The following is a 12,922-nucleotide window of genomic DNA, read 5'->3' on the forward strand; positions in this document are numbered from 1 at the left end:
GTACAATAAAGAATATTAAGGATTTCGTGACTTAACCCGTTTATATTAAACATACACTTTACGTTGATTTGTGTACGACGGCTTTAATGTGCACTGAGTGCGCACTGGTGTGTTTAACCGAATACGCTATAAGAGACGCGGTAGTGTCTCGCGCCAAGTGTAAGCGCAGCGAGACACAGACCGTGTATCTATATCTATACGCAAGCCGACGAGTTGAGAAACCTTTAGATTATCAGATCTCAATAACGGTTAAGTCAATTAAGTTCTGAGTAGGCTTAATCGACAGCTTGCCCGAGAAAAAATGGACTTATATAATCATATAAGATCATATATAATTGGCCATATATAATTAGATCCGAAATTTGGCGCGATATGATCTTATCAATCTTATGTAATCAACTGTGATTATATGTAATCAGATATGATATGATTCAATATGTAATATTATTGTATTTATTCAAATATAAATATACATATATAGTTATACACAATCATACATAATTAAGTCACAAAATTTTTTTTAAATTATTATCGAGAAAATCTCTATTTTTATAATCGACAACGTTTGGCTAGTGTCGTGACAGTTCGACCATTGGTTTTGGTCGGATTAATTGTCACGACTTTTTCGACTGTGGGTTTTAATCGTTTCTAAATTGATATAATCTTTGATACTTACATATAAGCATCTCATTTTTATTAAATTAAATTATTAAATTTATTGCGAAAAATATTACCTCAGCCAGGATTCGAACCTGGAACTTCCCTCATTCCGTGAAAAATTTTTCGCTGGTCGGGAATGTCTTAGTCAAACATTGGTAAAAATAAATTTAAACGTATAGATCACAACTTAAATAAAAAAATACAAAAATTCCACACATTAATCAACGGTAAAAAACATATGATCTTGCGGACGAACAAAAGTGTCATGGACATGGTTTTTCCAATTTCTCTAAGATAGAAACGTATGCGTGGTGCAAAAACTCTGTATCGGACTGAGAGTTCAAACTGTTCTTTTGTAGTTTAATATGTAACATTTCCGATACAAGTCGCTTCGATAAAAACTTTACCGTTGATTAATGTGTGGAATTTTTGTATTTTTTTATTTAAGTTGTGATCTATACGTTTAAATTTATTTTTACCAATGTTTGACTAAGACATTCCCGACCAGCGAAAAATTTTTGTATTTATCATCGTTCACTTCATATTATTTATTATTTGCTATGTTTGACCTACACGTTTTTCAATTTATATCTGCCAAAGTTTGTCATAAGACGTGTCCCTGCCTGTGTCACCGAATCATTTTTGTGTTGTGCGTCGTGTCGACGGGATCTCCTCGTACAGATCTCTTTGTACTGATCATTGCTTTTGCCATATGTTCACATCTTTTTATTTGACTCTGCGATGTATTCGTTTCTCCAGACTACCTGGTGAGTTATTCTAGAATTCTAATTTAAGACAAGGATGTAACTCCTTAATTACTTTACAGATTTGGACCTTGTAGTCTCACTAGGTTTCTGTAAAATTGAAACAGTAAACTCACCATGTTGAAGGAGAACATATTATTATTGTTAACATTATACCACTGAGGATGGCTCGGACAGGAGCCGAAACGTTTGGATTGTTGGAATTTGATTAATAAATCACTATAATATTTAAACGCACCTTGATCCGTGTGTGACCCTTATAGCCTCTTCTAAATCTATATTTGAATTTCGAGGGTCTTTCACACTTTATAGAGATATTTATTTATACGGAATTAACAATTTTACGGCATCTTCATCAATATAGACCCTATCGGTCTTTTTTTGGTACGTTCTTACCATTTTCGTCTAAAATAAAATAAAAATATCTTACTTAATACTATAAACTACATAGATACATATTGATATGTATCAAAGTGCTCCACGAGTCAGTGTACGAATCTGCCCCACAGCGTCATACATAATAAAATATATTCTCAGCCGAAAATAATACAAAGTCATGTCAATATTTTCGACAAATTAGTCAGAGATATACTGTTTCTTACTTTTGACGAAATATTTATTTAGTATTAATCAGATTAATGTGAAAAATCACGCTTCAAAGACTTTTGAAAATATTTACCTGAGAGTACGCAAAACACGTTTATACCTGTCATTCATCAAGTGGCTACTGCTCGCGTACGAAATTTGATTAGGTTATTCGTGTATCATAACGCCATATATGCATGGATACGTGACCTTCTTAGATGTTTCTCATGCAGAGATATGATGACTGTATCAATGTTCCCCATGTATCAATGTGCCCCACTTCCCCCTACATCCTTAAAAGTGCCAACGAATAGCGAATGGCTCAAAAATTGTCTAAATTAATAAATCAGTAAGTCTTCATTATTTACTATACATTGTGTGCTGTTTTCGATTATTTGTACCTGCCCTATTTCATTCACGATCGGCACGTGGAATTTTAAAGTATAAGCAGTAGTTTCTATAAAATTTGTCTTGGTCTGCACAAAATTATTTTTGTATGCAAAATGCGATAAAAATATATTGTAATAAACTTTTATCGATTTACAATATATTTTTAAATTATATATATATATATACATATATATATATATATATATATATATTGTACACATAGTGTAGAAGTTGTGGATTCTTTAGATTACGGTATAATGCGTATGCGCTACTATTGTCTCTGTCGCTCGCACAGAACATCCCTCGATTGCAGCAATCCTAACGGCCTCAAGCTGAACAACTTTTGGCTTCGTTAAGCGAGCCATCCCCCACCATACGAGTTGAGAGACCTATATGTAAGACCGTGCTTCGAACTATCTATTACCTGTTATCTTGAGAAAGAACGCCCATCGTTACCTTGCGCTCTCCCTTGTTTCGAAACGTGGATTGGGATTTACGAAGGGGTCCCGCCGAGAGCGAACCCTCCTAACTATTGAGATCACATACGCCCCCCCCCCCCCCCCGGAGAACACCGTCGCGGCCGAAAGTCACGGTATTTCGTCTTGTATACTTGTTAAATAGAATCGTGATCGCGTATTCCGTGGTGCGAATTATGGCAGTTACGCGGTGTTACGTCTGATGACGGAGAAAATAAAATTGCGTTTCGCAAGTGGCAAAGTATTTTGGATAGCACTTAGCGTCTCGTTTGTGTGAATCGTAGAGTATTCGGTTTTGCGATTAATTTGTGAATATTGCGTAGTGCGTTGTGTGAAACCGTAGAGTCGTCGGGATTCGCGTGGCGTCGTGAAATCGCCGGATTTCGCGGGAAATCTCGGGATTCGCGTGGCAAACCGCGGAATCGTCCGCGATTCCGGTCGTTTTGCGTTTGGGGATATCCGAGGAGAAGACGAGCGTCTGCCGGTTCGGTATGGCGGGATCGCCCGCCAAGTAGGAGATATCGCTTGCGAGGACGATCGTCTGTCGGCGGGGCCGGTACGGCGAGATCGCCCGCGGTTGATATTATTTCGTTGAGAGTATTTGATGATTGCGATTCATTCTTGAGAGTATTTGCGTTGTGTCGCGTGTACGTCGCGTTATTTCGTTTGAGAGGATTTGCGTTGTGTGTTGCGTGTACGTCGCGTTATATTTGTGTTCACGCGGAAAGCGGTCCGCCGCACTTCAATATATCTCCTGCTGTACTCCTCTTTATTTCAATATATTTTCTTATTATTTGTTAATTGGTGTGATTGATTGCGCTACGCCACTTCTACAAATACCCCACAGAAGGAACTACGCCTATCGCGTTAAGATATTTAAGATATCGTACAGTGATGCGAATATTCGCGCCTGGCGTCCATATTATTGAATTCGGGAAAAACGGGTATCTGAACGATTCGGTTATCTGGCAATTCTCTGCGGGCATCCGCCTGCGTTACCTGGAAATCTCTCGACCTAACTTAACGTTTTGGAAATCCGCGACTGCCCTCCCCCAAATGGCGAGACCGTAGGAAATAGCGTCGCAAAAGATATGATCATATCGCGCCAAATTTCGGACCTAATTATACAATCATATAAAATTACATATGTTTTTAGATCTTTTCATATCTAATCATATATTTTTACATCTGACCACATTATACTCATTTTTTCTCGGGTGGGTTTAAATCATATAATAAAAGTGTTTTTATTTTATCGTCTACATGTCCTACGACAGCGGAGATATATATAATGATGCAAAGTCCGAAGTGCGACGTATTTTGCAAAAAGATACATCGTTATCATCATTAATTGTCTAGGAAAACGTCCCTTACACTTTTTCGACACTATGCAGCACAAGCAAGCAAGGTTTCTCGCTAGCGCTGAATTGAATAAATTATTTGGAATATTTCCAGGGTCTCCATGACACACATATGTCTCTACCACAGTATAAGTAGTGTAGTATACGCACTTTATTGACATGCGATTGTTACACTTGTGCTGACTAGAGAGGACTGTAAGTGTTAGCCACGCCGGTGCGATCCAGGCTCACGCCGAGGGACACACGGGCAACACGTGAAACACACGTGGACCACTCTCGCGCGGCCCACACTATTGTCGCGCTAACGTACATACATCGCAAGCAGATACACCCTGGGTTCCGTAAAGCGCATATGCGCGCATTTTTTATAGTAAACGTTACGTATGCTATAGGTAAATGCGCACATATGCGCTTTACAGAACCCAGGGACAGTAGGTTCACTTAGGCCAAAACCCGTGAAATGGTTGTCACTCGCGCATGACGAAAATGCGCACTCAACAATATGGCGGTCAACGCACACAAAAGCGAAGACCACGTTCATGTACATACATACGCTCGACACTTCGCCAAGCTTCGAACAGTGGAGAAGGACAGACATACGATCTACTGTCTCCTTCTTTCTCGAGCTATAACTCAATAGATTTGTAATTTAGGGACTTATATGTGAATTAAACGCGAACTAGAAATTCTTTTCTTACATTTGTAAATTTATATAAGTATTGTTACATTTACTTCTCTTTAATTACATAGTTTTATTTTATTTTATGTTTAATTAACATTGTTTAAATTGTCAGCGTTGCACACTCAACATCATAGCCGACCATTTCACTTCAGATCAAAGATGCCGACACGAAGTGAATTTACTGCATCTACTTATACTGTCTACCGTATGCAATATTTGTGTAAGGCAATATTTCCAAACCGCGCACACGTTACTATCGACCCAGCAAATATATTAGGCCAATAAGTCAGACAGGGATGATAATAAAAAAATAGATTCTTTTCTTGATGGTTTATTGTGAGGTCATGTAGCGTTTCATAGAAAAGAAAAGATTCGAATTAAAAGAGGGGAGAGCGAGAGAACGTGAACACGATAGAAAAACCCTAGAAAAAAAGTATATTCAAAGGTATTATAGAAATTTGTATATCTTATATTTAGTAATATGGAGGTATATTCAGTCATGTGTATTCTATATACACAGCATAATATTGAATCTCTATATACGGATAAAGCCAAAATACTACACAGACTGAATATACAAAAGATTATAAATTTCTGTACATCTTTTGAATATCCATTTTCTCTAGAGCGGTCACCCATCCAAGCAGTCACGCCCAACGTTGCTTGACATCGATGATTGAACGGACTAGTGGCGATCCTCTGCCCTAGAGAAAAAGTATATATACAGGTATACAGAAGGTATACACAATTTATGTATGCGTATACAGAGTTTCTGTATCCGTATATTGAATATGTGTATCCTATTCCATGGCCTGTGTATTCGGATATTCACGACCGATATACGGTCATGGAATAGGATACACATATTCAATATACGGATACATAAATTGTGTATACCTTCTGTAAACCTGTATATGAGGCATTCCATACCAAATCGATCTGGTCTGACCCTCGACTTCTCAGATTTGGTCCGCGAATTTTTATGTTACTAGAACACTACAAGCGCGCGCCATTTAGCTTTGAACGAAATTGACAAGCCACAGAAGCGACACAAGTGAAACATGCCGCGATGCAAAATTCGAGACAACCAATCAGCATCGCGGAAAAGAGGCCTCAATTTTTCGATACAAATGAAATTCACTCAGTTAACATGCCATTTTTAAGAGTGGACTAGACACCACAGACGCGCGCTTCGCGCGCGCTATTTAGCTTTAACATTATGCTATTACTATTACACTATTAACTTCTTGATACACACAACTGTCAAAATATACGATGACAGCTGCAAATGAAGTAAGCGCAGCGAGATAACCAATCGGCATCGCGGAAAAGAGGCTTCAATTTTTCGATACAAACGAAATTCACTCAGTTAACACGCCTTTTTTAAAAGTGGATTGTTCCAACTTTAAAATGCACTCAGATTTTTTCAAATTTTTTTTTTATAAATTCAATTTATTTATAATTTTTAAAAACCAACATATCGTTGACCACACTCTCTAAATCTGAATCAGTGAATAGTCACATGAAAAGTGGCATGCTTTACACTGATATCAGTGACTATTCATTGATTCAGATTTAGAAAGCAGGGGTTAAATCCAGGAGCACGATGCAACAAAAACATGTCACACTTTGAACGTTTATATCTGCGAAACTAATAATCGTAGAGTAATAAATAAGGTGTCATTCGATAACTTATAGAGTCTCATATTCTCTCTAAAGTCTCTAAAGTCTCCAAAAGGGGGGTTACCGATTTCTATCCTAACAAATCTCCGTGATTGCTCTAATTTCCGAAAATTTTGTGATATCAAGTTGAAATTTGTTTTTATGGATAGAGTGTCATTAAAGGAAGGTTGGTATTGAATTTGGTGATGATTGGTGAAGGGGTTACCGATTTCTGTTTTAACAAATCTCCGCGTTTGTTCTAATTTCCGTACATTTTGTGATATTGAGCTGAATTTTTTGATGGATAGATTATCATTAAAAGAAGGTTGGTATTGAATTTGGCGAAGATCGTTGAAGGGGTAACCGATTTTTGCTTTAAAAGTGTATAAGTTTTCTAATTCCATTATATTCTTCAGTCTTTTCTACCCCTATTTCATATATAATTCTTTAAGATTTGGTTGATTAGACCCAGCTTTATTAGGTTTCTATGTATGTACGTATTCCTAGCAAATTCTAACGTATGTAACTCAAGAACTAATCAACCAAATTTGAAAGAATTATGAAATAGGGGTAGAAAAGACTGAAGAATATAATAGAATTAGAAAAAAATTGCCAATATAATAAAAAAAGTGTGCAAATTAGAAATTTGCACATTTTTTTCGCTTACATATAACTCAAGAACTAATCAACCAAATTTTAAAGAATTATATATGAAATAGGGGTAGAAAAGATTGAAGAACATAATAGAATTAGAAAAAAATTGCCAATATAATAAAAATCAAACGGACACAGTAACAACTGTGCCGCAACCAACAACATAGAACTACGTTTACTGTCACTAGTTCATGATAAAGTATTCAGCGAAGGACAGTTGACGTAGGGCTACGTCAACTGTCTTTTGCTGAATACTTGAACATGAAATAGTGACAATTGACGTAGCCCTACGTCAACTGTCCTTCGCTGAATACTTTAACATGAACTAGTGACAGTAAACGTAGTTCTATGTTGTTGGTTGCGGCACAGTTGTTACTGTGCCCGTTTTTGACTAAAAAGTGCATAAGTTATTTGATGAATAGAGTATCATTTAAAAAAGGTTGTTATTGAATTAGGTGAGGATCGGTATTAAAGGGTTACCGATTTCTGCTTAAAAAGTATAAGTTATACATGTAATTTTATATAAAGTATCATTAAAGTAAAGTTGATATTGAATTTGGCAATAATCGGTAAAAAGGTTTTTTCTTTATAAAATTTTGAATTTTTTGAAAAATGTCCGTGATTGCTCTAACTTCCGCCAATTTTGTGATATTTATAATTCTATTTATAATTCTATTACATTCTTCAGTCTTTTTCTATTTCATACATAATTCTTTAAGATTTGGTTGATTAGACCCAGCTATGTACGCGATCAAAGGTCCATATGCGAAGTCCATATATGGACCATGTAGCCTGAACTCCCAGAGTCAACATCGATTTGACATTGCGTCGATTGTAAAATCCCACTTGTGCTATTAAGCTAACCCTCTATCAATTCATATATATAAAAAGGTTAAATTTAAAATTAAATAAAGTGTGCAAATTAGAAACTTGCACATTGCTTCCTCATCATTACAGATCGCTACCATTGGTCCTATTTTATTTCGCTCATAAAGCTTCTTTTATGAGGAAGCCAAACTAATAAATAATGATAATTATGCATCAAATAAAATACAAGCTTCCTCATAAGAGGAGCTTTGTGAGCGAAATAAAATAGGAGCATTGGTAGCGATCTGTAATGATGAGGAAGCAATGTGTAAGTTTCTAATTTACACACTTTTTTATTTTTAATTACGTTAACACATATATATTATTATTAACGACCTATGTTCAAAATTTATATTTTTATTACACTATATATTTTTATTACACTATATAGATAAAATACTGGGATATATAATTAATTAATTTTGTGACTGCTAATATCAATAATTGTTTCTTAGCAATTTTCTGTAAGAAAAAGTGGCATACAGACATTTTTAGCACTTCTAGGCCAATGCCTTTTTCTAATCTGTACATCGATTTTAAGGATAAAGTTCCGAAAATAGTCCACCTCCGATTTTGATAAAACTTTGTGAAAAGTTTCGTTTTAGGTTAAAATGAAAGCCCTTAAAAGGAATTTTGGCGACTCTTGATGAAGCCATTTTTTAAGATAAAATGATAAAAAAAATATAGGAAGATCTCTATAATTCTACAGGATGTTATAAATTAAATATATACTGTTTTTATTGAATAATTTTATGTTTTTATCCTCCCCCGCAGGCAGGGGTGGGTGGGGGTGGACCTCCCTTAGGAAAATTTACTTAAAGTTTTTTAAAGTTACTTAAAGTATTATAAAGTATTATAAAGTATACTAGCCATAATAATAGTATACTAATAGTATAATAGTAGACTAATAGTATACTGACAGCCGAGCGTAAAGTTTTCTTTAAGTTATTAACCTCAATAAAAACTTTATAAGCAAGTCGCAAATATACTTTAAATTTACTTTTAACAAACGTAATACTTATAAATATACTTTAACTTTACTTTTTATAAAGGTAATACTTAAAGCTGATTTTAACTTATGCGTGTTGTTTCAACAGTATACTTAAAAAGACAAGTTCCCTTTTTCACCACACTTGCACCACACGAGACATTAAGAAATATTATATCATATATCCAATTCAAAATTTTATTACTCTTTTTAAACTGAATTTGTTTCTTAAGATGATTTTTGGAAAATTATATATTTGTGCTGGTTATGACATATGTAGACTATATATAACACTTACATCAAATTAAGAAGTAGTCTACCACGTAAGGCAGTTGGCTCACCATCCAGAGGTCCCGAGTTCGAATCCCACCAAGGTAAGCTAGTGTGTTTTTCAAATATGAGAAAATATTTATAATCATAGACTGCATCTTAAGAAACAAATTTAGTTATAAAATAGTAATAAAATTTCGAAAAAAATAATTTTTTTTTATTCCGGGTGAATATCGGAAATCAGTGTCCTCTAGTATTAAGAGGACTGTAATCTTAAGTCTAGTGTCTCATGGTTAGAGGATATACCTCTAGATTTTAAAATATCTTCTTGAGACAGTATTTCAGAGAAAAATCCTCTAAAATCAAGCGGGAGCCACTAAATGACAGAATATTTTTTTTGGGGTGATTAATAGTAATTGCATGAGTTAACTTAAAGTAACCTTTAAAGTATATTATAGAAATACTTAAAGTTTGGTTCGAAATCACTTCTAGTTTATCAATAGTTTATCAATAGTAATTTCTTTGGTAAACTTTCTAGTTTATTTTAAGTTTTTTTAAGTAAATTTTCCTAAGGGCTCGGTTCGCGTGGAAAGTGTATGCGTGGAGGCAGTAGGTTCCTCCCCGCGGGGGGCTCCACTACTTTTAAACTAGACACATACTAGGTGCGCAACTAAGTTTCCGGGTTTCACACATAGATGGCACCAATAACACATGTACTCGACTTACATGTCTGAAGTTGGCTGAAGTTATAGCTTGGACATCTGTTAACAATAACCAGTCGTTATATAAACACATATCGCAACGCAAAAATATTTTTTCTAACAACGGAGATGTCGAGTTTTGTGCCAAATAAACAGCATTTGCGGGAAGCTTTGCTTTTCTGCTTTAACTTGAAAAAAAAATGCAGCTGAAGCCTCGTTTGCTTAAGGAGGCCTACGGCGAACATGCACCATCGAAAACTACCTGTGAAGATTGGTTTAAACGCTTCAGAAGTGGCGATTTCGACACTGAGGACAAGGAGCGCTCCGGAAAACCAAAAACAATTGAGGACGCCGATCTGCAAGCGTTATTGGATGAAGATGATACGCAAACACAAGATCAACTTGCGGAGGCATTAAACATGACTCACCAAGGTATTTCCAAACGTTTACATGCCATGGGAAAAATTCAAAAGGAAGGAAAATGGGTGCCGCATGAGTTGACTGAGAGACAGATGGAAAATCGAAGAGCCACTTCCGAAATTTTGCTTTTGCGGCATGAAAGAAAGAGTTTTCTTCATCGAATTGTTACTGGCGATGAGAAGTGGATATATTTAGAGAATCCCAAACGCAAAAAATCGTGGCTTTCACCTGGTAAAGAATCAACATCGACGGCACGGCCAAATCGTTTTGGAAAGAAGACAATGCTCTGCGTTTGGTGGGACCAGAAAGGAATCGTGTACTATGAGCTGCTGAAACCGGGCGAAACTGTCAATGGGCATCGCTACCGACAACAACTGATCAATTTAAACCATACATTGCTCGAAAAACGGTCAGAATGGGACACGAGACACGAACGAATGATATTGCAGCACGACAACGCTCCGTGCCATCGCAGTTCCATCGTCCAGGACACCATCAAAACGCTGAAATGGGATCTGCTACCGCACCCGCCGTATTCGCCAGACCTGGCGCCTTCCGATTATCACTTGTTCCGGTCGATGGCGCATGGCTTGGCTGGGCTACACTTGACCAATTTCGAAGAAGTGCAAAATTGGTTGGATGAATGGTTTCGGTCCAAAGACGCGTCGTTTTATTGTCGCGGTATTCATGTATTGCCAGAGAGATGGCGAAAATGTATAGCTAGCGAGGGACGATACTTTGAATAAACCATTTTTTGTATTTCTCTTGAAATTTTCCATTTTTTATTGATCAAAAAAACCCGGAAACTTAGTTGCGCATCTTAGTGTGCCTTGCAAAGTACATGCGTGAACTTTTCACGCGTGGAAAGTTGTAAACCCATGTGGCATCTCGTTTCGCGCGGAAAGTGTATGCGTGGAGGCAGTAGGTTCCGCCCCCCTGCGGGGGGCTCCACCTCCAAAAAAACTAACCTAACCCAACCCAATTATTGTGTGGATGGAAAAGTATATGCGTGAATACAATAGATTCACACGAGATCTATCATTGTATATACGGTTCGGATTTTCAACTTTCCACGCGAACCGAGGTCCACCCCTGCCTGCGGGGGAGGATAAAAACATAAAATTATTCAATAAAAACAGTATATATTCAATTTATAACATCCTGTAGAATTATGAAGAACTTCCTATATATTTTAACATTTTACCTTCAACAATGGCTTTATCATAGGATTCACCAAAATTCTTTTTAAGGGCTTTTATTTTAATCCAAAACGAAGCTTTTCACAAAGTTTCATCGAAATCAGAGGTGGGCCGTTTTCGGAACTCCACCCGATTTTAATCTAATCTTTAGTAGTAGATATTTCTACTCTACATATATTTATATAATGACCGTTTTTAATATGTGCTTCATGATGAAAGATGACATTCATTACTTTGTATAATTATCCTCTGACTAATACTTTGATTGTTAAGATAGCAAACTAATTAAATTTGTCTATTTTTTATTAATTCACCATCTTGCATTAAAAATAATAATAAATGAATAAGTACGTATTTCTCGTGTCAATATGTTAATTCTCTTTTTAAAATAATATACCTGCATAATTCACACAATTCTTTACATAAATAATACCAATGCGAAAAGATTAACCTGTAATGAATCATTAAGATCACAATTCTTCTCCTTTAAATTAATAATAGAAATTGAAATAAGCATATTATTATTAGTAATTATTATTAGTTATTATTAGTAGTATTTGCATTACTACAAGCTTTACACTGTGTATAGTGAAACATCATAAGAAATCATTTAAGGGGGGAAACCACTGTGACGGCCGGAAAAAAATGCTATTTTCATGAATTTTTTTTCGCGAGAAATAATAAATTTAATCAAATTGGTTTGTCATTTCTTTAAAGTACATACTAGAACACTACAGGCGCGCGCTACGCGCGCGCATTTATTTTGTTTCACGACGAATAGAACACTATTAGGCGCGCGCGTAGCGTAGAAAAAACTTGGCGCCGCTAGACCTCAAAATTTAATAAAGTACTAAAATTTTGATTGAATTTAATAAAATACCAAATTTTTGATTGAATAAAAAAGCAATAAACATAATTTAGTGAAGTATGCGGCGGGAGTAAAAAAGCAGCGCCAAGTTTTTTTACAAGAAAAATTTATTTATTTTATTTTAATTAAATATTTTTATTTTGTACTGTTATCTCTTTAATTCTTTATGATTAAAATGATTCTTTGTAATAATATAATTTTGTTAAAAAGAATTAAAGCTTGGGTTGGAATGGGAAGACCCTTGAATGAGAATACAAAGATACGTACCACTTGAGTTTTATTTTTTAAAAGTAGTTGCACAACAATTATTTTTCAAAGCAATATATATATTCTCTTTGCAATTGGCGCAATTTAAAGATTTTACATCTTTTTTAA

General features: G+C 35.6%; 1 protein-coding gene across 6 annotated transcripts in view; it reads right to left on the reverse strand.

Moving 5' to 3' along the window:
- The window catches only part of Ack-like (activated Cdc42 kinase-like), a 151,081-nt gene that overhangs the window by 119,727 nt on the left and 18,432 nt on the right, over positions 1-12,922 (reverse strand). Inside the window, exon 3 of one of the 6 annotated variants that reach the window (XM_071717714.1) lies at positions 9,388-9,468. The exons of 4 other annotated variants lie outside the window; for them this stretch is intronic. The gene's annotated coding sequence lies outside the window, so the exon portion shown is untranslated. Of the gene's footprint in view, positions 1-1,662; positions 2,285-9,387; positions 9,469-12,922 lie in introns of those variants that run through there. One more of the 6 variants, XM_071717715.1, reaches the window with a different exon arrangement.

Source organism: Temnothorax nylanderi, unplaced genomic scaffold (assembly GCF_030848795.1).
Source record: "Temnothorax nylanderi isolate EJ_2023f unplaced genomic scaffold, tnyl_v1.0 TNYL_tig0222_pilon, whole genome shotgun sequence".
Classification (NCBI taxonomy): Eukaryota; Metazoa; Arthropoda; class Insecta; order Hymenoptera; family Formicidae; genus Temnothorax; species Temnothorax nylanderi.